The 26515-nt window shown below is 42.0% G+C and overlaps 2 long non-coding RNA genes across 3 annotated transcripts in view; one reads left to right on the forward strand and one right to left on the reverse strand.

The window, feature by feature from the left end:
- Positions 1-13871: 13871 nt before the first annotated feature.
- Positions 13872-26515, forward strand: part of LOC116230927 (uncharacterized) — a 34871-nt gene continuing 22227 nt past the window's right edge. For both annotated transcript variants that reach the window (XR_016469442.1, XR_004167326.2), the window contains exons 1-5: positions 13872-14340; positions 15438-15476; positions 18406-18511; positions 19101-19327; positions 25651-25847. This is a non-coding gene — a long non-coding RNA (uncharacterized LOC116230927). The remainder of the gene's footprint in view (positions 14341-15437; positions 15477-18405; positions 18512-19100; positions 19328-25650; positions 25848-26515) is intronic.
- On the reverse strand, positions 22228-24818 carry LOC149916591 (uncharacterized). The gene is made up of 2 exons (XR_016469441.1): positions 23782-24818; positions 22228-22379 (listed from the first exon to the last, which is right to left on the reverse strand). It is a non-coding gene; the product is annotated as an uncharacterized LOC149916591 (long non-coding RNA).

Consider the following 26515-nt stretch of genomic DNA (forward strand, 5'->3'; position numbering starts at 1 on the left):
ATGAGGTGTTGGCTTTTACAATGGTGATTTGCTCTGCAATAGGCTGGACTGTGGGGAGAATCTTTACTGGAGCAAATGAATTCACGTGATGATTTCATGGAAAGCCTATGTAGCCAAAACTCCATCAGATTCCTTCTAAGGATTAAACCTGTCAGGCTCAGTTTAGCATGCACTAAAGTGATGTCAGCTCCATTTACAGCCCAGGAATCACCTGTTGCTGGTAACAGGAAAATTGACTGCTGACCTTGTCAACTCTCAGAAGGTAACTATGAACTTGAGAGCGATCTGTTTCCCACCCCACGAATGCCAAGTGGCTGCAAAGCAGCTTTAATATGTCTTATGTTTCTGAGTGAGAATGAAAGCTTAATTTTTTTTTTTTTTATCTCCATGTACATGATAATAGAAAGTATGAAGGCATACCACAACGTTCACCATTTAACTGCATAATTTCTTACCTGGTCTTCCATCATTTTTGGAGCAGGAATTGATGTGGGACTTTTTTCACTATTAGATACTGACAATGTTGTATTTTACAGATCCCTGGAGTAAAAGCCCTCTTTGCCTTTCAGGTCTTGGAGCACTGAAATAGTTGGTGTGGATACTTATTATAGAAGCAGAACTGGACAGTAGTTCATGCGTCATTGCTTCCAGCTATTTGCCCAGACAGGTAGATGTTTCTGCAGAGCTTACATCTGACTCACATTTTGAAGGTTACCTTCACATCCTCTGAGCAGCAGAGACCTTTCCTCCTTTGCGTTTGTTTTATAAAAGGCTTTATAAAAAAAACATTCAGGAACTCCAAAGTTGAAGTGAATTTGTTTTTATTCTTGTTTCTTTCCCAAAGGAATCCAGCTCTTGCAGATAATGAAACTGATGGCAATAGATAACAAATCCAGTGTCAAACTGAACAAAACCCAGGTAGCATGACCAGAAGAATCTTGTTTTTTAGTCAGAGACCTGTCGATTACTTCAAAAGAATTATGGACCAGCAATGTCATTTTTCCTCCAGTGACAAAACATGGAACATCAAAACTCAATCTACAAAGTTAACAACAACCCTTCAACCCATATTGGTGCTCATGTTGTGTGGCTATAAGTGCTCCCCTACTGGCAGTGAAAAGGATGGTGAAGACTACACTGCTGTCTTGAGTTCCATGTTTTGCTGGCTCTTTTATAGGAAGCTTTGTTACGGGCTGAGAATTTCACAAGTTGGCTACTGGGTGCTGTCTTGGTGGACCTTGGCCAAGCTACTTGGATGCAATTGCTAAACTGAACATCCTGAAGTTAAATTTTTGCATCCAGATGACAGGTGGTAAAAGAACATTTGGGTTTGCTGTTATAGTCACACTTAGACACTCCATTAGCACAGATGGAATCAGTAGCAGCACAAATGAGTCCTTTGGAACAGAATTGTTTGCATCTGTTCTGAGGTAAAATGAGCCATCAGGAAAAAAAAAAGCTAGTACACTTTAATCTGTACGCTTTCGGATTTGTGTGCTTTATTGTGTTTTTTTATTGTTGTTGCTTGATTTGTTTGTTTTACTGACATAGGTCTGTATCAGGACAAAGATTAGGAAGCATCATGCATCAGGAGCCTAGGAAAAGTGCAGAAGACCATCTGCAGAAGACAAATGTATGAATCTACAATAGTGATGAAAGTATAACCTACACCCCATTGAGGCCTGGCCATGTGCAGAGGCATGACGTACAGGCTGTTTTAGTTTGAAATGAGGGGCTGTCTATTTTGAATGTCAATATGGGAACTGTGGAGAATTCCCATAAGTGTATTTTTGAGAAGAAATGACATGGGTGATGTGTATTGAAAAGAAAACCTTGAGCATCTTTTAAAATGTTTAAGGGTTTATTCATCCAAAGAGAAACAAAATACATCAGGAGATATCTTAGCTCTGTCCTTTGGTACTTGCCAGGAGAGAAAATAGTAATAACAGAAAGATCTGAAATGCAGATATTAAAAGTAATAAGCACCCTTTAAAAAGCCTGGAGCATTTTTCAGCTGGCTCTGTTGGATGTTTTCCTGGCAGAGTCCCTGTTGTGCTGTGCTGTGAACACTCTGGCTTGTGTCATTGGTCTGGCAGTAGTGACATTTGGGTGCTGCCAGTGAGGTGCTGTGTGTGGTAGTGCTGTGGGACCTCCTAACACATGGCAGCTCAGGCTGAATGGGGCAGGAGGCACTGTGCCCAACAGCCCAGCTACAGGGCAGACTGGGTCTTTTTGCAGCCTGGATCCATGTCCTCTCCATCACTCTATGCACCTGGACCTGACCAAGGGCTTGTACACAGCTGTGATACTTGCTCCAAGAGGAGCAGGGCTATTCACACTGTGGCTGCCCTAGGGAACTAACAAGAACTGGGACAGCACTGTGGAACAGTCAGAAGCAGGTTTTACCCACTTAACTAGTTCCCATTCTTCTTAATTCACACTCTGGGGGGAACAAATAGTGAGCTGCACACTGCAATCCAGGAATCTAGTGTGGCTGAAAGCTGTGACATATGCAGCTATTCATTTTCCAAAGGCTGCCTTCCCTTTCCCTAATGTCATTGGTGTTACGGAGTTCTGCAGTGCTCCACTTGGATGCTGTTCATACAGTTACTTACACACACGCTTAAATGATTTAATGAAATATATACAACATTTAACTGAGACAGCCTCTGATTTATTGATTGCCTGCACAGTGCTTGGTTTGATGCAAACACTGAGAAGGAGTTGGGCTCTCTTTTCGTCTCACTAATCTCCTTTAGCAGAATGCAACAGACTGAAATGTAGCTTTTGAGAGCTTTGGCGTAAAAATCCAATAAAATAAAAGATGAAGCTTTCCTCCCACTTTGGTCTGAAGATCTAATAGAATGAGAAGGATGGAAAATTGAATGTATATCTCAGACAGTGCCAGTATTTTTGTTCCTGGTGTCAGGTGTGAGAAGGAGGAGGATCAGTATTGTCTTCCCCAGCTGCTCGGCGGGTCCCTGGGTCACATCACTTTGGTTTAACCAATTACCCATATGTGGAAGCTGCAGTAACTGTTCTGAGAGCAGGCTTTCAGCTCACAGGAAATACGTGCCAGTTTAAGGTACAGTAAAAGACATTCATACTGTTGTATCGAGGTGCTTTTGCTGCAAGGAAAAATCAGGCTTGCAGGCAGCTGCCAGGTCTCAGCTGGTACCTCAGCCTTCTGATTTATGAATCTGAACTCTGACCCTCATCTCCAGTTCTGTTGGGATCAGCCTGTGCTTAAGAGATTTGCCAGCATAGCTATGCTAGCAAAACAGTCCCCGTGTAGACTCATCTTTTACAGAAGGAAAAGTGCCTTTACTAATACAGTTTACCAGATCTGTTGAGTGAAATAAGCCAGACCAGCAGAAGAACTTTGAAACTCTGTGCTCCTGGGCTTTGGCTGCCAGGGTTATGTAAGTTGTATCTAATTAGTTTAAGTATAGCAGCAGTAGCTGATACTGGAGTGTTGGCCTTGTTTTCCTTTAAATTCTTGTAAAAGTCCTGTTTGATGTTTGTGATTAGAAAATGGGTAAAGATGGGGACATGCAGACAGTGTGTGCTGCAGTCTTGCCATCAACAGCCTGGCAGCAAACAAGAGTGATTGTTCAGTGATTATAACTGCAATTGACTTCACTGATTTCAAGGGAGCCTCTCACACAGAGATACCTTTACCAAATTCTAACTCCATGCTAACATAGCCAGGAAACAACTCAGGGCTCTGTTTTGGCTACGTTTAAGGCAAATACCCTTCATGTGCAAGGAATGCTGTGGTATAATGTGATCTCTGCGTTGTAGGTGCTGATAACAGGTCAGAGTGCTTAGTTAAAACCTTCTAAGAAATGTTTCGTAAAGATATAGACCTGTGGGCTTTGGTTATAAAAATTTAGGTCATTAAGTATTACATACAACTTAGTGGGGAGGTCAGTGCTGCATTTCCAACTTCAGTGCTTTCTATAGAGTGTGTATTACAGTAAATAACATGCATAGAGTGAGCACTAATTAGCAATCTTATTCTCTAATTTATTTTTGCTCTGATCCTAATTCTCCTGCCTTCACTACAGTCTGAATGCTGCAGAATCCCTCAAAGATATTGTAAATACAACAGTACAGATGATTTGCCAGGAGCACGTAATGGATTATAGAGCAAGACTGCCAACCTGGATATGACTCCAGTCAAGTTTCCATGAGGATGGAGAAGTATATTCAAGACTTTTCAGAAGTCTTTGTCATATTTCTCTGCTATGAAGATGTATATATCTTACACCACGAGGCAAAAACTGTTTATTCTTACACCCAGGGGGCTTTTGCTCACCTTCACAAAAAGCTGGATTGTGAAGACTGCATGGTTTTAGAGAAGCTAGAGCTGAAGTATCAGTTTTGCAGCTTGGGCTGTACTAACCCTTCTGAAGGCAATCTTGAAGTCTGTTAGTGCTGGTAGTAAGCCCAGGCAAAGCAATGAATTCTCTCTATTGCCTGTCTGATGTGGTGTTTTGCTGTGTTTACTCTGGGCTCACATTTTGCCCATGTTCTAGGGGCTCTCTGAGATACTTTTAACATATTTACAGTCCGAAAAGAGGCTGGAAAAGCTTCTCACAAATTCTTTCTTTAAATGTTTGTGTGTGTTCAAATGGAAAGAGGTGGCAAAACCTGGTGTTATACCCTGCTTGGCTGTTAGCTCTACTGATGCTGAATACTAATTCCTGCCGTGGTGAATTATGTTTTATGCGTTTAAAATATAAACATGGAGAGATATTTATGACCAAGAAATACATGCTTAGTATAAATTTACAGAGTTAATAGATAAGATGGAGTGCTTATAATAGAGCTGGTTTATTTTATTGCTATCATTAACCTTCATATGGAGTTTAAATCTAGCTGAAAATACGTGACAACTGGAATCTGAAGAACACAGAATACATTTTCATGCACTCTGCTATTTCCTACATTAGAAAATGCACTCGTGCTGTGACATTGGTCCAGGGAAACAGGAGAAGGGAGAACAATGTCCTAGCACTGTTCTGGACTGCAAGGAGCGGGTAAGACTGGCTGTTGGAGGTGCAGTTGACGAGGGACCTGTGTCACCTCTTTGTTGGCATTACTGATCCACGTTGTCTGTCTGCAGCATTACAGAGAAATGTGAACTCATGGCACTGCTGAGATCTGCTGGGAACAGCCTTTTTGATACATCCTGCTTCTAGTGGGCTTGGGAGTTGTGTGAATAGTCTTTTATTGACCAAAGTCTGCTTGAGCTGCAGTCAGGAAGTGACTCCTCTGTGAGGAGCTGGGTGAGGGGGAGAGATGAAGAGGAAATATGAGCAGCTCGTGTGGATTTCTGGTGCACATCTGATAAATGTACTTTCAAAAGTAACCAGCAGTGAACCCAGGTCCTTAACTCTGATCTCCAACCTGGATTTCAAGTCACCTGCATTTCATTTGGGATTCTGCAGAGCTTAGCTAAATGTCATGGCAGCACATCTTTCCTAGCTGCTTCAGCCAAGTATATCCCTTAGAAATACAAATTCTAGTCCTTGGCTGTGTGTCACAGTAGTCACAACAAGTGCTGTGCGCAATATTCTAGTTACAATAGCCATTCAGTTTATACAAAGAGAAGGAACAGCCTCAATATTTGTTTTGAAAAACAAACATAAGGTTTCCCCCTACTCGTGTTCTTATACACGTTTCCTAAATACTTCTGATCTCTGTGCCTTTATACAGATAGCTGCATAAAAAAGAACATTTAATCCCCTTGTTTTTGTGTCCTATTTTGAGTTGAATTTTCCTGAATGTCAGTAGGAAGTTGGCACACACTGGGCTCTGACACATATGGAAGTTTTGCCCGTGCTTGCTTGAGATGACTGCCAGATTCAGTTTCAAAGAGGTGATCTTTGTTCATGGCATTTCTGCTTAATCTTGAGTTGTCCTTTAGTGTTCAATTCTCTACTAATGCAGCAGGGAATCATTTAGGTCAGAAAAGACCCTAAACATCAAATCCAACCATCAGCCTAACAGTCGTAAGTACATCGCTAAACCATATGCCTAAGCACCATATCCACACTTCTCTTAAATATATCTGGGAATGGCAACTCCACAACTGCCGAGTGCAGCCCCTTTCAATGCCTAAACCCTCCTTTCTATGAAGAATTTCTTCTTGATTTCTAATCTAAATTTACTTTACCCAACTTGAGGCTACTTTCTCATGTTTTATCACCTGAGAAAAAGTACCAACACTCTCCTTACTAGAACCTCCTTTAAGGCAGGTATAGAGTGATGAAGGCTCCTCTTAATTTCTTCTTCTCCAGACTGATCAGCCTGGTTCCATCAGTCTCTCTTCAATGTCTTGTTTTCTGGTCCCATCTCCAGCTTCATTGCTCTTCTCTGAACACAGTCCAACAACTCAACATTCTTCTCATAGTGAAGGGCCCAAAATCAAATAAAATAGTTCTCTGGGTGAATAAGCAGAGGAATGTCCACTCCACAGGGAAAACTGGGCATCAGAATTCACTAACTAAACTTTAATAACTCCCTCCACAGCACATCAGTAGTAAGACTGCATTCAATTAATTTCTCTTCTATAGAGTTTGGAGGAGGAGGGAATAATTCTCTAATGGTGGCTTTTTTGCTTTTAACGAGGTAGGGGTTTCATCTTGCTTCTGGCACCATTCCATGAAAGGGGTGATGAACCAGATGAAATCTATGGATTTTGGAAGCCACTAGAAAATCAGCAGACAGAGCCTTTCCAGTCTCCTACTTTTGTACAGGTATCTGAATTCAAGAGGCTTGAAAAACTCCACTTGCAGAGGTAGTGTATTGGGCAGAAAATCTTTGTGGTATCAGTCTAACTCCAAATTAAACTGCAGTTATTTTACCACTCTTACTTTAGTTAAAATGGGCTGAAATTATTGATGCTGCCTGTGTAAGACAGCTGTGCAATGTGAGAACGAAGGCTGGAATCACAAAATAGGTGGGAGACTGAGGATTTGTACTGGGCCTAAGCCAGTATCATTTATTCCATCAAAATCATTTTCTTTTAGCTAGATTTGGTGACTCCGACCAGTGAACAGTAGATGTGTGTTTGGTTTCTGTTATTGTTTCTTTTTTGAGTCTTTTTTAGTCAGTATGATGAAAATTGCTTCCCCCCCATGCCATCTCTGTCCACAGAGGCAATGGAGGCTGCATGCCTTTCATTAACTCTCTGTCATTCTCTTTTCTTTTGAATTAATGGTTTTGAATTAAGTAGCAGCCTGGCTTTCAGGCAGCTGACCTGCAGGGCTCCCCGTGCTGGCTAAATAAAAATCACAGGTAAAAGGTGGAAGAGGACTGGGGAGAAGCGGGCCGCATCCAGGGAGACACGGGTGCTGGAACCCCCATCCCTCAAAGACTCACACTGAGCTTCCCAGCTGAGCAGAGCAGTAGAGTTGCTTTGTTTGATGTCCTCTTCATTTCCTGTTTGTTGAGTGATCTGAAAGTAAAACAGTCAGCCAACCAGGAAGAAAAATCTTTCAGAATTACAAGCTGAGCCAGCTCAGTGAACTGGGCTGCACAAACACTGGCAGAAGCTGCCCCGAGGGGCTGTGCATCTTGCATCCTTGACTCCACAGACATGCAGTCCTGGAGTGCTCCTGAATGTTTAGGAGCATCCCTTGCAAGGGACTGTGTCACCCCTAGCACAGTTCAGCATCAGAGTGCCCCAGGGTGAACACTGCTGATGGTAAGGCAGGGTAGCAGAAGCTTGGAATGGCTGTGTCACCTCAGGTATCCCTACAAGAGGTTAGTGCTGGAGGATAAGTTACTGAACAGCATGAGCTGACTAGTCACAGTATGACTTGCAGTCAGGTATGCTCTAATCATAATAAATAACACTGCGTGTGTCAGTAGTGACCTGTAACAAAAAGAGAAATCCTTCCTTGTATTGCCTGCTGCTGTGGGAATACAGGTTCTGCAAGGCGTTGTCTTTACTTTACTTGTACTTACTTACTTTATTTGGGAGGGGAGAAAAACACTGGGAGAAAAATTCATGCACCAATGTGCCACAACTAATATAAAAATTGGGATATAAGAAATTCGGTATCCAGAGACCACAGGTAGGTAAATAACTATTCCTCAGTGCTAAGGTAAGCTGATAATACTTGATGGCAAACAGAAGTTCTCAGTGTCTGAACCATGAGTGTATTGACCAAGGCTTTGGTTGCTTTTTTTTTTCAATAGATGAAATGGTACTGTGTGAAGGGGAAAAATATCTCAGTGTGTTTGAACCTTTTTTTAGGAAAAATATTTAGTGAATTGATCTTTCTGAGCAAAACGCTGTGAAGGGCAGCGTGAGTGAAGAAAAGGAGTGTTTTCCTTTCTGAAAGAAAATGTCACCCTGCCACCTACCATTCATAATCCCCTAAGCACTTGATTGCTGTGTCTACTGATAGAGGGTTTGAAGGCATAGAATCATTTCCAGGCTCTGTTAGCAAGCTGTTCAGTCACTTCTGTAAAGTCATTTCTTCCTTTGCTTCACCTTTGCCACCTGTAGAAGATCTTCTGGTGGAAAGCACTACTTAGGAGCAATTTTCTTCATGTACTTGCAACAGATGCTCCATGCGACAGACAGCGAGCTTTCACTTCCTGACCTCAGCTCTGCACAGAGCACATTGCAGAGCACGGGCAGGCACAGAGCTCAGTGGATTCCAGGCCAGGGCTCTGCAGACCAGCCCTGCACCAGGGAACACAACTGCAAGTGGTTTCAGGACAAGCCCAGTCATATGTCCTTGCTGCACTTCCCAGCTTCTGCACCCCCACTATGTCCAGGCTAGTGAGAAAGGAAAATGTTTCCTACTGAAGCTTAATTTCTGGTCTGAAACATAAATATTTACATGGTGGTCAATTGTGAGAATCTGTAAGTTTCTCAGGCAAGATGGGAAGAAAAAGGATTGTTGTTTTTAAGAGCCTGGGAGGTGCAGCAGTTAGTGAGTGACCGGATAAATACTGAGGATAGTAGGTGAAAGTGTGATGATAGATTCCTCTTTGCTCTGAAGGTCACATGAAATGGTACATGAGAGTATGCAAGTGCATAAGCTGTTGGACTCAATCAAAAATAATGTTTTGAGAATAAAAGAGCTCCAGAGCTCATTGCAAGGCTTAAGTGTATGTGGACTGTTTAAAGGGAAGATGTTTCCAAGAGAATGTATGTCCAAAGCCTGCTCCAGTCAGACAACAACTTACAGATAGTTACCCTTGGTCTGCACCTTGAACATGTGCCCCAGAATGCTCACTTGCACAAAGGGCTCTGTCAGGGCACAGTTCTCTTCTGCCTCACTCCTTCTCTCTCTACAGCCAGTGGCATCTACAGTCTCTCTTTTCATTTACAGGTAATGTAGCTGTTTCTAATGCTGGCTTTCAGACCAAGGAAGAAGCACAAAAGATGGTAAGCACACTAGGTGGTTCTTTTTAACTTTTTCTCTTGCTAGCTGATCTCTCTCCCTTTTTCCTTCTGGCTGATGCTTCTCCTGTGAACATTCTTCTTATCTGCTGATGGACTGATTTATCAGATATAGTCTGCTAACATCACAGAGCATTTATTTGAAAAAAAGGAAAAAGGAGAAAAAAAGCTGTATTTACTGGGCTATCTTCACAGAAAATTCACTCCAGAGCTTGGGACCCATTAGTACTTTGGCTTTCTGAAAGTTAGTTCTCTTTGAAGCAGGGATATAATGTACTAGGTGCTTGTTCTCTCAAGAAACTTCATTAAAAATAGATGATAGGACATATTGCCTCCACATCTCGAAACACCTCTCTTGCCTATACAGTGCAAGCAGTAGAAACAAGTAGGATATCTCTGTGAAGCACAGATGAAATGAAAAGTTTGTCCATATGTTGCAAGTCTGACATATCAGTAGCTGCAGTAAATAGCAGGCTTTGGAGATCACAGGGGATCCATGAGTTGTAGTGTGACGCACATGTCAATTAGGAGATTGATTGCACCCTGCAGCTTACTCTGCAGCTAACTCTGCCAGAAAATAACTGTTCCTCCTCGCTGTGCAAGGACTGTACATGTTCCCTTGTGGGCCTTGTGCACGTATGGATGGCTGGTTGTATGCAAACCTACATGAATAAAACACTCAATAGAAGAAACTCACTTCAGGGCAAAATATCTGCTGCTTGTATTGAGGAACATGCTGGCTGAGTGGCATGTTGATGCAACAGGTGCACTGGTCATGCATGCTGTATTTGTCTGCAGTCTCAACTGTGACACCTCTTCCTCAGAATCTTTCAAAATAGGGCAGATCTAGCATTGTGCTTGGACTCTTCCTTGCCCTTCTGCCTCATATTCTATTTAAAATTGTTAATCTAATTTCAGGAAGTCCAGATGAGATGAAAACTTTCAGCTCTAATATTCAAGATGCAAGTCCTATTAAATCCCCAACTATAAACCAAGTGATACTCAATAGTGGGAATAAAACTGAAATGAAGTCAGTTTAGCAGTTGGTACAGGCATATTCTGTGGTCTCATACATTCATGTTAATGGGCAAATTTGCCAATGGGCACCTCAATATGGAAAGGACATGGAGGTCTGAAGAAGGGCAGCAAGGCTTGTGAAGGGCTTGGAGAATATGCCCTACAAGGAGCGACTGAAGGAACTGGGGTTGTTTAGTCTGGGGAAGAGGAGGCTGAGGAGAGACCTTACTGCTCTCTTCAAATACATGAAAGCCGCTTACTCGAGGGGCCAGGGGAAGTTTAGGTTGGATATCAGGAAAAAAACTGCTTTACTGAAAGGGTTGTTAAGCATTGGAATAGGCTCCCCAGGGAGGTGGTTGAGTCACCATCTATGAATGTGTTTACAGTTCATTTGGATGTGGTGCTCAGGGCCATGATTTAGCAGAGGGTTTATAGAGTTACAGTGATTTGGTCAGGTTGTAGTTGGACTTGATGATCTTTAAGGTCTTTTCCAACCTGAGAAGTTCTGTGATTCAAAGACTTGTCTCTTTTTTCTCTTCAGACATTGGATTACATTCATTGTCTTAACAAACTTAAATATTTGAATCAGTTAAAGTCCAGACTTCTTGCTATGGGTTCAGTAGTTCAAAAATACTGATTTATCTCCTGACTTCTGTCTTATAATTTTCTCCCTGCTTGTGACCAACTGAGAAAACATTCTAAGTTTAGTGGCCAGATTGGCTCATTTAGCTAGAAGTGAATATCTCACCCTTGCACTAAAGCACTGGGGGTTTCCTCTAATACAGTGGATGTCAGCTATATAAAGTCTCTATCAATAATTAATCAAATTCCTGTTGGGACTGCCTGAACAATTTCCTTTGCTTCTCATCAAGTACCATCACTGTGCAGTAGCCTAATTTAGTCTAAATGATTGTGTAATGGGCAAGTGATCTATTTTGTATGACTATTCTTTCGTCATTTTCTCTATGGCAAAATTTTTGAAGCCATCAAAAAAGAAGAAAATTCCTCAAAGAGCAGATTTGTCCTGTTGCTTTATGTAGAAAAGGCTCAACCACTGGGGTGGCAGGAATGGCAAGCATAGTTTTTTTTTTATGGTGTGGCTAATGTAAATTGTTTTACTGTCTCTGCTCTCCTTGATCTGGTAGCACAGCTTTTTTCAACACGGAGTGCTACAGTTCTTGCATTTTCTCTGTTGCTCAGGACTGTTCCTTCTCCCCAGTATACTCTGTCAACCTGACATGTCATGTTCAGATCAAATAGACTAGAACCCTCCTCCCTGGCTGACTTCTGACCCTCCAGTCCTCTCTGGGATACTGCTTATGGCTGTAGTTCTAAGCCTATGGCCAGGCATATGTAGTCCAATAGAGCTACTGACATGAACCAAGAAATTTCAAGTCTTGTATTTAGCTGGAGAGGTTTTATCGGCGTGAATGTGGCAAATCCTAACAGAGTCCAGCACTGTCCCTTTTGGTTCTATTAGAAATAATAGCATATTAGATTTAGATTGGTGCTACTCACGGACAATCAGTAAAGGAAATTTTGATGTGCCTCATTTGTTACTCTTGCTCTTAGTCACAGCTGTACTCCTGAGTCCCAAAGCTGTTCAGAAAAGACCTTGACTGATATTAGAAGGAGCAGAGGAGGAAAGTATTTCCTTCTCATATCAACCTTTCTGTTTGTCAGTTATTTTGTTTTGTAGAGAGATATGCCAGAAATAATATTCTAACAAAAATTACATAGAGTCATTATTATTATTTGGTTTATTTGTTAAATGTCATGAAAGTGAAGCAAGATTTATTTATTTATTTTGTTTGGGTTCAAAAGGAGAAAGGTCATTTATTTTGCCCGAAGGCTCAAAATACAGTTGTTGGTGAAGTTATTTTCCTGGTTCCTGCGCTGTCCATCCAGCAGGATGTGTGTCCTGCTATTTAAACCATCTCCTCAGTTGAACAGACTTGGCCCAGTTGGAGTTCGTGTCCTGACCTGCACCCAGCATCATGTGAGACTGTATTTTAGAAAATGAAGCCTTGAGGATTTGAGCAGCTTTGTAGTATTTTTGCTGTATAGTTGCGTAACACCAAGGTTTTGTCCCACAGCTTGCTTTCCCTTCATGGAAGCTGTGTTTCAGATCCACACTGGTGTTTAGAGCTCTGCTGTGTTGTTGCCATAATGTATTCACAGTTTTAACCTCAGCTAGAAATTGCTTCTCATGTTTTGTATTCTCTTGTCAAGTTTTGTGAGGAAGAGTGTCTTGAATGGAGATAAAAGCTCTGAGCATGGCATTGTATTTCAGTTCTCACCCTGACTTTCAAGGCCAGTTGCTTGATATTTCAGTGCCTGATCAGTTCTCATACTGGAGCGAGTCTTTGATTCCGTTTTGAAATGGCTCTGCAAACATAGACAAAATCCTAGAAGGAGGTTCTGCTCCATGCAGGAACATATCTGTGGCTATACAACACTACCATACCTCATCTATCCTGTACAATCGGACGGTGCTGTTGTAGGACTCTGAAATGAGTCCAAATCTACAAGTGGAAGGTGGGAGAGTGCTGCTCTTCTCTATCAGGAAGAGGCTCAGGCTTTATGAACAGAGTGTGTGAGAGCTCATGGTCATGGGGGGATAGGTTACCACCCTGTCACATTTGTGAGCATGCCATGCTCAGGCTGTTCTGCTGCATTATAGCTGCTACCGTCTGGATATTTTTCTCTGTTTGTTAGAGCTGTTGAGGTCCTGAAATGGGAGGACTGTGCTATAAAACAAACCTCCTTCTGTCCAGCAGGCCCTCTGACAGAACTTCACCCTCTTCCTGCCCAGAGCTAAGCACAGTTGTGTCCCTTTGCTGCTGTGTAAGGCAGCACAGAAGTGGACTCTAGTCTCTGGCAGGAGGGACAGCTGGAGGACCATTGAGTAGTGCCTCCTCTTTCTGAGTAAGGATCACCCACTTCAGGTATTAATTTTTCATGCTGATAATTCTGCACCATTTAGGAAGAATCTGGTGGCCCACATGGCTCCAAGAATAGCTTCCCTTCATTACTTTTTAATACAAACATTTTAGTTTGCTTCTTCATTCAGGGATGCTCTGGCTAGGATGGCATAAATCTCCCTGCTGAAAGCAGATGAAGCATTAAATGTTCTACCCTGCTATTTTTACTTGAATGTCCAGCTGACAGATGGCAAAGAGTCCTGCTGTTCAATATCATATTATCTCTATCTGTTTGCCTCTCCAGAGGTATGGTTATAGTATTGTGAGATGCTGAAACCATTATTGCAAATGAGCGGCCTGCAAGCTGCCTTGCTTGAACGTAATGGGCTTTCTGCTGGATCTTGGGGACTGCAGCTGCTGCAAATTCTTCCCATATCACAGAGTACTACCAAACAGGAATGTCTTCTTTCTGTGCACATTTCCTTGAAGTTCTTGCAACTATATCAATCAAATAAGCAAACCTCTGTGATAGCATCACTTGTCTCTTGTTTAATGTGAAACACTGATGAGAGACAGGCTGTCAACATAAGGAAAAAAAGCGAAGCCAGCAAAACGAAAGCACCCAACAAACTGCTGGGGAAAAACCATTTTTTAAACCTGCAGCTGCATCCTCACTTTCCCAGAAATAATACATGCAGCAAGCAGCCCTTTTTCAGAGTGTCCATTTTGTTTGTTTGTTTGTTTTCACAACAGGCTTCTGAGCTCTGAGAACAATTAGCTGCACTGCTTCCCTGAGATAGTTGTTCTACTTACTCTTTTTTTTTCTTTGGTAATCATACTGGTGACCCAACTGGAGCCCTGGCCTGAGAGATATTTGAAGAAATATATGGAAGGGGACTATTTCTCCATATGCAGTCTCATTACAGTGTGGGAAACAGCAGGTGGCTATGATGAGCCAAGCTCAAGGTAAGAATGAGAAGCATTGGTCATAGCAGAGCAGCTCTCAAGGCACTTTGTAAGAGGAGAAGCTGCAAGAATTTTTAATTTTGCTTTAAATGAAAGTCTGTTAGCTTTTTACACAGAAAAATTCACTGGTGGACACACAGGCAGATATTTATTGGCTGAAATAACATGACAGTGTATCCTGCCTTCATCCCTTCTCTGACTGCCAAAAATTGGGGCCTAAACTAATAGACAAAATATTTGGAACTGTTATCATAGAGCTGTAAGCTGCTCCCAGATGCATCAGCTTCCTGTCCTGTGCCCCCCAGCCTCCCTACCCCAGGGACATCTGTTTCTCAGCCCATGCTGTTTCCTGTATGCTGGCAGGCTGCTGTCTGGTGGCTCAGCAGGGCAGAAAGCCATAGGAGAACATGGGAGTTGTGGCTCCAAAGGATGCTGGAAGTCCTATCAGGAAAGTGTTTTTCTGTCTCTTCCATCTCCATCAACCTTACTCCAGCCATGTCCCCTGAACTAGTGGCTCATTTGGTGTTCCCTGGACCCATGGAGGAACCAATTTAGCCTCACTGGTTTTATGGGGAGCTAAATTCAGCCAGGTTGAGGAAGGTGCCTGGCAGACATCAGGCAGAGGCTGGACTGCATGGCTAAGAGCAGGAACAGGAGGAGAAGGAAATACAGAGGAAAAGGAAACCTGTCTCCCTATGACCAGGTGCTGGACTGGCTCTGCTGCCAGTGAAACCACAGGAATGGTGTAAGCAGGAAGAGTGATCCAGGAGAAAGCTTTGGTTCCTCAGTGGTTCGGTGATGGTGGAATGCCAGACATCCAAATCCTGTGCTTCACAACAAAAGCAAGTGCTGTGCACTATCACAAATCAACCTCAGACATCTAAGATTGCTTGTTTCCATGCAGACAAATTAAAAATGGAAGCAGTCTCCTCAAGATCTTTTTAGGATCTGCTTAAGAGCTATTAAGTGTTCCTTGATTATGGCTCTACATATCTGTAGAACCGAAGCTGTATTTACATTTTGAAGATGGGAAAAATTTCTCTGTGTGATATTTGGTGCATTACGATGTATATGAGACTCATTTGCTTGGTTTTCAGGGGCTGGCTGACTTTGTTCACATACAACTACAGACCTGGGTGAGTTGCTTTGAGTGCATGCACACTTTTACTTTATTTTTTAAATATTATTATCATATGAATACAGGTGTGCTGGTGAAGATTTATTGATTTAGGAAAGTGCCTATTCTGCTGCTAGGGTAGATGTATAACCATAGAAGAGCTCTATCTCGTTGTTTGTGAAGCTGTGAAATGCAGAGCTTTGTTGAAATGATAAGCAAACAAAAGTCACAAATTCATATTTTTAATTATCACCATGACTATATTCCTGATGTAGCCTGCTTTAGCTGTCACTGATGCCATGAAATTTGCTCACCAATGTGCTTTCCCTTCCAATGATCTGAGACATAGACCTTTATCTAAGCTGCAGTCTTGGTGGCATCAGTGGGAGTTCTGCCTGATGTAGAGTAAATTTGTGGAAGCTCTTTGACACATTTTTTGGTGACACCTTGCCACAACCATGTGAACATTCTGATATACCTTCCCACCCATGCATGTGACTGTGATGGCTGCCTTTCAGAGCCACAGCCTTCTAAAATGCATTTCCCCAAGTGTTCAGGATCTGCCTCCAGTCAGAAATGAAGAGCAGGGAGAATTAAGAACAAAGAAACAAACAAAACATTAAAGCATTGTTGTTGTTTCTTTCCCTTTTTTTTTCCCCAGATGTGCAGTAATTGGCGAGTCCAGTTTATCCTGCCTTCAGAACCTAATGGCTAGAAACCTAGAGTAGGGAGAGGCCTGGAGAGATCAGTGAAGCCACTGCTTTCTTTGTGTAAATTCTAAAATCTTACTGGTGGAAGAATGAATTTAACCTTTTAGGAGCTCACTGTTGTATTTGACGCTGTCCTCCTAGAGGATTTTCAGTTAATGAATAAATCAGTACATCCAGTAGTAAAAGAGTGAAATGAAGCACCATTGGTACCTGTTTATCCTAATAGCTGGAAGCCCGATGGGCTGCAGCCCTGCAGTCACGTCCGCCAGGGCTAAGTGCAGATAATGTGTGTTTATTTGATAGCTGAGCCACATCTTACTCTCATTAGTTGAGAATGATTCATAAGGACTGAGAGGCTTCCCCTTCCCCTTCCCCTTCCCCTTCCCCTTCCCCTTCCCCTTCCCCTTCCCCTTCCCCTTCCCCTTCCCCTTCCCCTTCCCCTTCCCCTTCCCCTTCCCCTTCCCCTTCCCCTTCCCCTTCCCCTTCCCCTTCCCCTTCCCCTTCCCCTTCCCCTTCCCCTTCCCCTTCCCCTTCCCCTTCCCCTTCCCCTTCCCCTTCCCCTTCCCCTTCCCCTTCCCCTTCCCCTTCCCCTTCCCCTTCCCCTTCCCCTTCCCCTTCCCCTTCCCCTTCCCCTTCCCCTTCCCCTTCCCCTTCCCCTTCCCCTTCCCTTCCCTTCCCTTTCCTTTCCTTTCCTTTCCTTTCCTTTCCTTTCCTTTCCTTTCCTTTCCTTTCCTTTCCTTTCCTTTCCTTTCCTTTCCTTTCCTTTCCTTTCCTTTCCTTTCCTTTCCTTTCCTTTCCTTTCCTTTCCTTTCCTTTCCTTTCCTTTCCTTTCCTTTCCTTTCCTTTCCTTTCCTTTCCTTTCCTTTCCTTTCTTCAGAGCAGCTAAATCCATGCCTGAAATACAGGAGAGCCCTGGCCTGATCTTGGAAGCAATCTTCCTTCTTCCATGCTCTGCTTCTTCTTGCTGAAGTTCTATTTGTTATTTCTGCTATCTTTCTCAACACTGGAAGTGCAGATTTTCTCATCAGGAAGAAACGGTAGGAAAGCATTTGGGCACTGTGAGGGCCTGGAGAAGCCACAACTCTGAGCAGTGCAGGACTGCTGCAGAACCAGCGAGGGACAGCAGTAGGAGCTGGGGTGGACAGAGAGATGCCACCAGGGGTAGGCGTGCTCTCTGCGTTTATAGCCCAGAATCCCTTTCTAGATCCTGCTCACCCACCACCTCAGGCTGCCCCATCCAACCTGGCAATGAACACCTCCAGGGATGGGGCATCCACAGCTTCTCTGGGCAGCAGTGCCAGTGACTCATTACTGTCCGAGTAAAGATTTTTTTCCATACTTCTAGATCCAAATTCCTTGCTTGTTATGATTTGGGGTGGGTTTTTTTTTTGTGTGTGGTTTTTTGTTTTGGGTTTTTTGTTTTTTTGTTTTGTACGTGTGTGTGTTGTTTTTTTTTCAACAACAAGTTCTATAGAATAGTACAAGAAAAAGTAAAAAGCCAAGGATATGTTTTACTGATCAAAAGAATAATTGTAAATTTGCAATTTCTTCTAAGTAGGTACAGAATATCAGGGCCCTCTATGAAACTTCTAATAATTATGTGCAGTTACTGTTCTAAATTAAATGACTTTCAAATTGAATGTGTTCTGATTTCTAGAATCAGCGTGAGATAGTGTTACTAAAGCAATGAAGCAGTTTGCAGTGTGTAATAAATATGTATAATTACTTGAGGAAGATGGGCTTACTGTCATAAAAAGAAATTGAAAAGCTGTTAACATCACTACATGTCACAGTTTGTGCTCTATAACAAGTCACAAGTCTGACAGCAGTTTATCTATAATGCTGGCATGTCAATAAGGAGAACACAATAAGGCTTGTAATAATATTTCCATTTAGCATAGAGGTTTTCATAAGGCAGCAATAACTTGAATCTGCAATAACCTGAACTTTAAATCCATATTTATTGAGAGAAACTGTTGAATTGTTCTTTCTTGGAAGAGGCTAAAATATAAAGGTGCAGGCAAAATATTAGTGTTTTTATTTTGCTAAAACATAGAATCATTAAGGTTGGAGAAGACCTCCAAGATCATCTAGTCCAACCAGCCACTTCCCACCAATACAACCCACTAAACCATGTCCCTAAGTACCATGTATACCTTTTCCTCAAACACCTCCACAGATGGTGACTCCACAACTTCCACTTACCATGTTTGCTCCCACTTTCCCCCTACCCCACAGGGGCAGCATGAGGACATCCTTTCACAGAGGCAGCAAATGAGGAAAAGAAAAAGGAAGCCACCCCAGCACTTTCTACCTTCTGCTTTGATTAAGGCCATGCAAAGAGGTAACAAAATGCACTGGGGATGGGGCAGGGGGGTTGGAGTCACTGTTGATATACATGATGTTAGGAAGATGTTATGTACGTTTGTGTTGGAAAAAGATTGATAAAATGAGGAACTTAAGTGACATGCTATGGAAAACAAACAACCAGCTGGGGAAGAGGTTATCAAGCTGCAGCAGTAAAACTGGGGATGTGAGAGACACAGTTTCATAATTTAATAGCAGTGTATTAGGCTTTTCAGAAAATACATGTTTGTGGGAGGCGGTTGAATGATTGAAGAGCTGGTTTCCACTGCATGTGTATGCTTGTCTATCCATTCGTTTTTGGAATCAAAACTGCTGGACAGTTGCACAAGATTCTAGGATAGATGTTGAAAAATTATATGCTTACACTGAAATAAGTACTGGTCATTGCCTCCAGAATTCATAGAGAATCTGAATAATGCAAGAAGTGTATTTGGAAGTGTATTATCTAAGAGAAGATATTGGTTTCGTGAGTTTGTATTTCAGTATGAGAAGAACATTGAGCACAGATCAGAAGACTATCATGAGCGCCATGCACTCATGTGACCACATCCCTTCGTTTTCCACAGGCTGGATGAGGTTCATTTGCATCCAAGACAGTTGTGGTGCTGGTCCACTGGAGCTGTGCAGCCACACGTGCTATTTTCCATCAGGCAGGAGGTGAGCAGAGACCCTGGTCCATCTCACAATCCCAGTCCAGACAGACATCAGCCCGCCATAGCTCCATGTTCCTGCTCTGAAGTGTGTGATTGTGTTGACCTCTAGTGGCTGCAAGGAAGAGAGGGCCAGACCTCAGGTGAATGAAGCATACAAAATGTTACTGCTATATTTGTAGGGCAGCATTCCATAAGAACCACAACTCATATATTCATGTTCTCCTTGCCCTCTGTGATATAGATTTTGTGATCCTCCATGACATGCTTCAGTCATTTCACATTCATGATGCACAGTCTTCTGCCTCCAGGAGCATCTCCAGCGAGGCTGCTCAGGAGACTGCCTTCACAGTGGGGGGAATGGGAGCAGGCTGTCCTTGAGCACAGCCCTCACGAACCATTGCATTAGAAACAGGGATCTGTAGATTTGGGTGTTGCATCCTTTAGGCGTGTTCTTCTTTTCCAGCCAAGACATAGAAATTTTGATTGGGCTAAGAAAAATTCTGGCCATTTCAGATGATTCTGTGAATCAACTCTCTGTGGAACATTTTCTCTTTTCAGTGAAAAGTACTATTTACTGGTTTTGCTGATGGTACAGGTAAACCAAAAGGATTGTTCTTGGTCCTGTGTGGAAGCAGCAGTTCTTCTGCACAGTGGTGGCCCCAAGGCAGCCCTTGTTGTTCAGTTTCTGGGTTGGAGGTCAGCCCTGTCCCTGTGCCTTCCAGTAGAGCCTGAGAAGACTGTCAGAAGTAGACAGTTTATCCCAACTGAAGCTCAATATTTAGCTGTAATTGAAGCCAGTACTGAAAGCCTGTGTTTGGAAAATGTAAAAAATGGGCTATCTTGCATCTGTAACCAAAAGTGGGCATAAATAATTGATAATAGATAAAAATTGCTAAAATATATCAAGGATGCCATCTGTCTTCTTGCCAGTTTTTATACTGAATAATCAAAAAGTTTTAGTGGAGATGGATGACAGCATTTAACACCAGCCATTTTGTGCACACTGTTATTATAAGTTGCCTGTAATTTGAAAATTGTGCTGGCGGCTAAAGGAGATTGCAATAGGAAAACAAATATCAGGAAAATCACCAATACAGCTCTCTGAAAGGGGCACAAATGGAATGATGTGTCTAGCACATGTCACAGCAGTACTGTGGAAGCTTCCCACCTTGCCCTCCAACTGAGACCCTGTCTGTTCAGGGCCTGGAGGTGACTTGCAGGCTGCTGTGCCCTGGTGTGTGTCCCAGCTGGGTCTGGCTTTTCTTGTAGAGAAATTGCAGTGCAGGAGCCATTGCTTATCTGACAGGAAGGCAGCTCTTCACTGGCCTCAAGGTGCTTGAGGCTATGAAATAGCTGAACTAGGGACTGCTTTTTCTGGTATGTTGCCTGGCTTAAATAAAAGATTACTTCTTCTCACACACTTGCCTTCTTAAGAAGAAAGGAGTAGGGTATAGAATATGATGACTGCAACCTAGATACAGGTAGAGTGTGATGCCAGTTAATGTCAGTGAAATGATGAGGCAGTTTCCTCCTTTTTTTTTTTTTGTCAGCTTTTTCCTGTAATTGGACAGAAGCTATTTAGTAACCCAGTTTCCATGTTTATTTAAGGTTGTTATGAGTTTTAGATGATAGGAATTGGCCATAGTGCACTAGTACTAATTTGATTATATTGAGTCTTACTTGTAAATTAAAGCCATACATTTAGATTTCCTGATCTTAATCTCACTCCTTAAACATTTTTTTAGTAAATAGCTGAAGGTTTATGGCTAAGTTTAATGATTATTCTCATTACCATCACAGTGTCTTCTTCTTCTTCCACATTATGTCTGACTTAACGCACCAAGTCAGTGGGTGGAATCTCATCTCTCCAGAAATGAAGAGTAAAACACCCTTTCATATGAGCTGGTTGTTCATCCTGCATATCTGACAGCCACAGTAACACATTTCACACTCCTGTTTGACCTTCCAGTTGGAAGAGTATGTCATGTAATTGATAAGCAGATTGCTAAGAGGTCCTGCAAGGCTCTGAATTTAAGAACAGGTATTAGAGGATGACTACAAATTCAGCCAGCAAAAAAGCACATTGTAGGATGAGGCTAGTTATATTTAAGTGGGAGGCCTGCAACTTGAGTATTTCCATCATTGATGGCAAAATATTCTTAGTGCCTTCTGTTGTAAGCAGTATTAGTCTAGCAGACATTAGTTTGTGCTTACACTTAAAAGGAAAAAAATATGTAACTTTTACTGCTAAATCTTTCTGTGGTCTGCCCTTGGCAGGCTGCCTTACTACTTACGTGTTCTATATTGAAAGAGAAACCTTGAACAACGTAACATAGTTATCTACTTCTGCTTCCAATGCCCTCCTTTATTCTTTAAAAGGTGTGCAGCCAATTGAAAACAATAACATTCATTCAAAGCCACAGCTGGTATTTTCAGGAGGAACACAGAAGACAGCTGTGTAGAAACCTGTATTTTTCTACTTGTTATTAACAAAATCACAGTTCTGGAAAGCTTTGTGAAAGTTGTGCTAAATTTGATCTTGCTTCTGAAGCTGTCTTGTAGAATATGTAAATATTGAAACTGATGAAGGAGGGAATAGAGTAACAAAGTAATTTGCATTTATTGTAGGAGTTGTATTGTTTGAGATGCTCTAAATAGAGAAATGGTACGGAGATGTCAAATTGTTTGTAAATCAGACAAGTACTTCTGTCTCCACTGGTATCTTTCATAACTGGCAATGAGAAGAACAGATTTAACTAGGCAGAAGCTATAGTTGGCCCATCATAAAAAGTAATATGATTATCAGTGATCTCTAGAGGTCCCTTCCAACCTCTACGATTCTGTGATTCTGTTATTATGTGTATGAAAATTTCTTGGTAGTACTTCTTATGCTGAAAATCATTATTTCCTATATCAGGTCCAAAACACATTCGTCTTTCTAGTTGTGAGATGTTTTAAGGTTGAAATTAAATCTCGTGATGGAAATAAATTACTGTGTCATACTCCTTTGTAATGCCACTGTATAGTGCATGCAAATGGATGAAAGTATTACACACAAGTTTTTATTCTCTTTATTTTGAAGTAGCCATCTTCAGCACCCAGTCCAGCACCCAGTCAGTGGCTTTCACTGTGCTTTGTGTCTAGCATTCCTTTGTATGTTATTGTTTTCATGCAGAGATGAACCTTCTGACTCTGTAAAGATCCGTAATTACTGGAAGCATCACAAGCCATTACTGAGAGCATCACAAACCATCTGCCATTCCTGAGCTCCCCCTAACACTTCTCTGTTGGCCTTAGCTTGACCTACAAGAGTTTTTCATCTCTCTTTTTAAATTTTCTTTATTATTATTATTATATACCCTTCTCCTATTCCAGGCAATTAATTAAGGTCTAAGATGGATAAAGCTGTGCCAAACAGTGATTTGACTCATCAAATAAATATATGCAAAATCTGCTGATTCTTTGCCAGACCTGCTGTGTTACACTGAGCCTTTGTTTCTGCTCTTCATTCTCAGTTTTGTGGGCAAAGGCTGGAAGAAGTTGCATCTTTGAGCATGTGCAGTGTGTATCAAAAGCAGTATTTTGACAGTACTTTGACCCACTTTAGTGGAATCTGCCATATGCCTAAATGTCTGCTTGGCTGATGTTGAATTCCTTTCTTTGGAGGGGAAACATTTAAGTGGAACCCAAAACCAGATGAATTAAACAGGAAGTTTTTCTTGGAGAGACTTTTGGTGTTCAAAGATCAAATCCTGTTGGTAGTTTAAGAAATAAAAGAAAAAAAAAGACACTCCTCCCCTTCCCTCCCCCCAAATTTAACCGATTCTTTTGCCAGGTAAAATTCAATTGTAATGAGAGATTCTGTTAATGCAGATGTGGTTGTGTATGTTCTGTGTATCCATGTCTGTGAAATGTCGTTGTTATAGCAACAGGTTTAACTATTAAGCAGATTTTTGTCTGAGAGCTGCTTCGTAGCATAAAACATAACTATGTAACAAGGATTTTGCAGCATCTTTAAATATCATGCTAGGCAGTATGGGATACAAATACCAATTACCTCCCTAAGTAATTTAGCTGCAAATTATTATTTCTCCCCCAAGGCATTATCTCTAATATGTGTGCATTATTAGTCTGCCTGATTCCTTCTGCCTGAATGTGAAAAACATTATTTACATTTACAGTATTAAAATATGTCAGAATGCTTAGATTTCAAAGGGCTCACAGCAGCAACAATTCTGAAATCGAATGCCAAGTGTAGCCTTTCAGCATCTGAAAGTCTTATCCAAACTCTGCAACTGCACTTTGTAACTCACTGCAATGCTAGCTATCGTTACATTCCCATCACTTTGAGCCTGTGGCTGCAGGCTGTTCCCAGCCAGATGAAATGAGTACTTTGAGATGTCATTTTGGTTCTGTTCTTTGTTTGCTATTCTCCTGAAATTGAACTCTTCTCTGCTGCTTGAGTTTTCAGTTCAGAATTGAGCTATTTGGAGAATTACCTGCTTTAGTATCTGATGGTGGGAGTGAACTCTAAAAGGGCAATACAGTGGTGAAATGCCACATAAATATCAAAGAACAGGCAATGTGGGGTCACCTCCAGAGCAGATTGGTGCTCCAGTCATCGCTGCAGGCAGCAGCTCCTTAGGGTCATGGGGCACTTGGCACAATGTCTTTCTCTTTCCATCTGAAATCCACTGCTTGGAGCTCTCAGCTTTGTCTGGGTTGTTGGTTTGTGTCGTTTTATTGTATTGTGAGACCTGAAAAAAGGAGAATGTTGCTTAATGTGAAATAATTTCTTGCAGGAAGAACTGAGCTTGTGCTGCAGTTTGTACAGCACCTTGTGTGTTGGCTGCCCTTTGAAGTAGTTTTGTTGTCGTTCTTTCTTTCCAGCTGAAGAATTTAACTTCCCTAGAGGGATGCTACTGCACCAAAACATCATGCCTTGTGACTAAGGTTTTCTCTTTTAGAGCTTGGATCCAAAGTCTGGTGAAGGCAGTGTGATAAACCCTTAAATGTTCTGAGAAAGGAAGGCAGGAATGTGTACTGTTTTTCAAATAAGCATCATGGAATATCTTGGGCTGGTAAGGTGCTGAAAGATCATCTAGCTCTAACTCCTTGCCATGGACAGGATTGCGAATCACTAGATCAGGCTGCCTAGGATCTCATCCAAACGGGCCATAAATGCCTCCAGGTATGGGGCATCCTCAGCTTTTTTGGATAGTGTGTTCCAGTGCCTCACTGCTCTGAGAAAAAAATTTCTTGCTAACATCTAACCAAAATCTCCCTTTTTTAGTTTAAAGCCATTTCCCTTTGTCCTGTCACTATCAAACCATGTAAAAAGTCAGTCCCCCTCTTGTATATAAGCTCCTTTCAAGTACGGGAAGGCCACAAATAAATCTCCCTAGAGCCTTATCCAAGCTAAACAAGCCCAACTCCCTCAGCCTTTCTTCATAGCAGAGGTGCTCCAGCCCTCTGGTCATCCTTGTGCCCCTTCCCTGGACCCACTCCAACAGCTCTACATACCTCCTGTACTGGGGGCCCCAGGCCTGGACACAATCCTCCAGATGGGGCCTCAGGAGGGCACAGCAGAGGGGAACAATCCCCTCCCTCTCCCTGCTGGCCGCCTCTCTTCTGATGCAGCCCAGAACTTGGGCTGCAAGCGCACGCTGCTGGCTCGTGTTAAGCCTTTCCTCTTCCAGGACCTCCAAGTCCATCTCTGCAGGACTGCTCTCAGTGAGTGCTTCTCCCAGTCTGTACTCACATCTGGGATTGCCTCAATCCGACTGCAACGCCTTGCACTTGACCTTATTAAACCTCATTAGATTCTCATGTGCCCACTTTTCAAGCATGTCCAGGTCCTATGAATGATGTCTTTCCCTTCTATTTTGTCAACTGCACCACTCAGCGTGGTGTCAGCAGCAAACTTTCTGAGGGTACATTTAGTACCAAGCACCAGTCCCAAGACAGACCCCTGGAGGACACTTGTGACCAGCCTCCATCTGGGCATAGAGCCATTGACAGCAGCCTTGTCTGCTGCAATCATTCCACCAGTTCTTTATCCATCTGATAGTCCAGCCTTCAAATCCATCTCTCTCCAATTTAGAGATAAGGACCAAGAAACCTGATGTCTAATTATTACGAGTATTTGCATAACCAGGTGAATGTGCTTAGAAAAAGCAATTTTGCACTACAGTCAGATAACCATTAAAACAAGAAAATGATTTTTAGCCATTTATGCATTTTAAGCATCTTATCTGTCATTGTAGTAAATGAGCATATACAAATGATTTGCAATTAATTTTGCATATTTTCACACAAACTAAATGCTTCTTTCTGGGACATATGGTTCTGAACTTCATTAACTATTGATAATATTGTTACTGGGTGTTACTGACATGCAAAATATATGTATATATTGCTGTTAATGAATTCTAATCTTTTTAATAAGTGATCTTTTCTTCAGCAGATGTATGGGAATTGCTAAGTTAGGGCCTTAACCAATGATTGAGCACCTGGTAAACAGACACAGCCAGCCCTGAGAGCACAGGTGAATTGCTTTCGACCAGAAGCCTCATTTAAGGGCTGGCTACTTAGAGGAAGGATATCTACCTGGAGATCCCTTCTTTTGGAGTATTTGATGAGCCCTGATCCTTGGGATGGGTAAGCAAATCTTTCTTTCTTTAACTGGATTGTGACCATCACCCTTGGGGTAATTTAGAACTGATTATCTGCCATTGCTTTTCCCTACAGAAGATTTCCTGGGTTTAAAATGGATAACAGATAATCTATTATTCTAAACAGTGCAGCAGTCTCCTGAGACAGTACATTTGGTTTGAGGGAAATATGAGACTAGGGTGAAAGAAACAGCATTTCTGCTCTTTCCATTTTACTTCTGTTAAAAATAGATGGGAAATCTCAGCCACATCTTTGATGGCTGCCTTCAGATTGTTACCATAAGTTTGTAAATTGTCTTTTGTCAGTTTAGAAAACAATTATTGCCAGAACTCATATGATACACTTGCTCGGTATGACCTTATCTTTTCTTAAAATGTAGTTCTGAACTCAGCCTTTGAACTCTGAGACTTCTGGTTTCAGAAATGTTTAATTTGTTTTGCAAATCTCCCTGCTGTGCCCTCAGTCTGTGATCTCTCTGTTGCTCAGTCTGCATGAAGATGGGGGAAGTAGCTGGATGGTTCTTCTTCTGCTCATTAATTGACCTCTGGAAATCACTGATGCTCATAGAGTCTCTAGCTTGCGTGGGAGGGAAGAAACTAAGCTGGAGAACCTTCTGGAATGACAGAATCATTGAATAATTAAGGTTGGAAATC

Source organism: Phasianus colchicus, chromosome 10, assembly GCF_987193195.1.
Source record: "Phasianus colchicus chromosome 10, bPhaCol1.hap1.1, whole genome shotgun sequence".
In the NCBI taxonomy this organism is placed as follows: Eukaryota; Metazoa; Chordata; class Aves; order Galliformes; family Phasianidae; genus Phasianus; species Phasianus colchicus.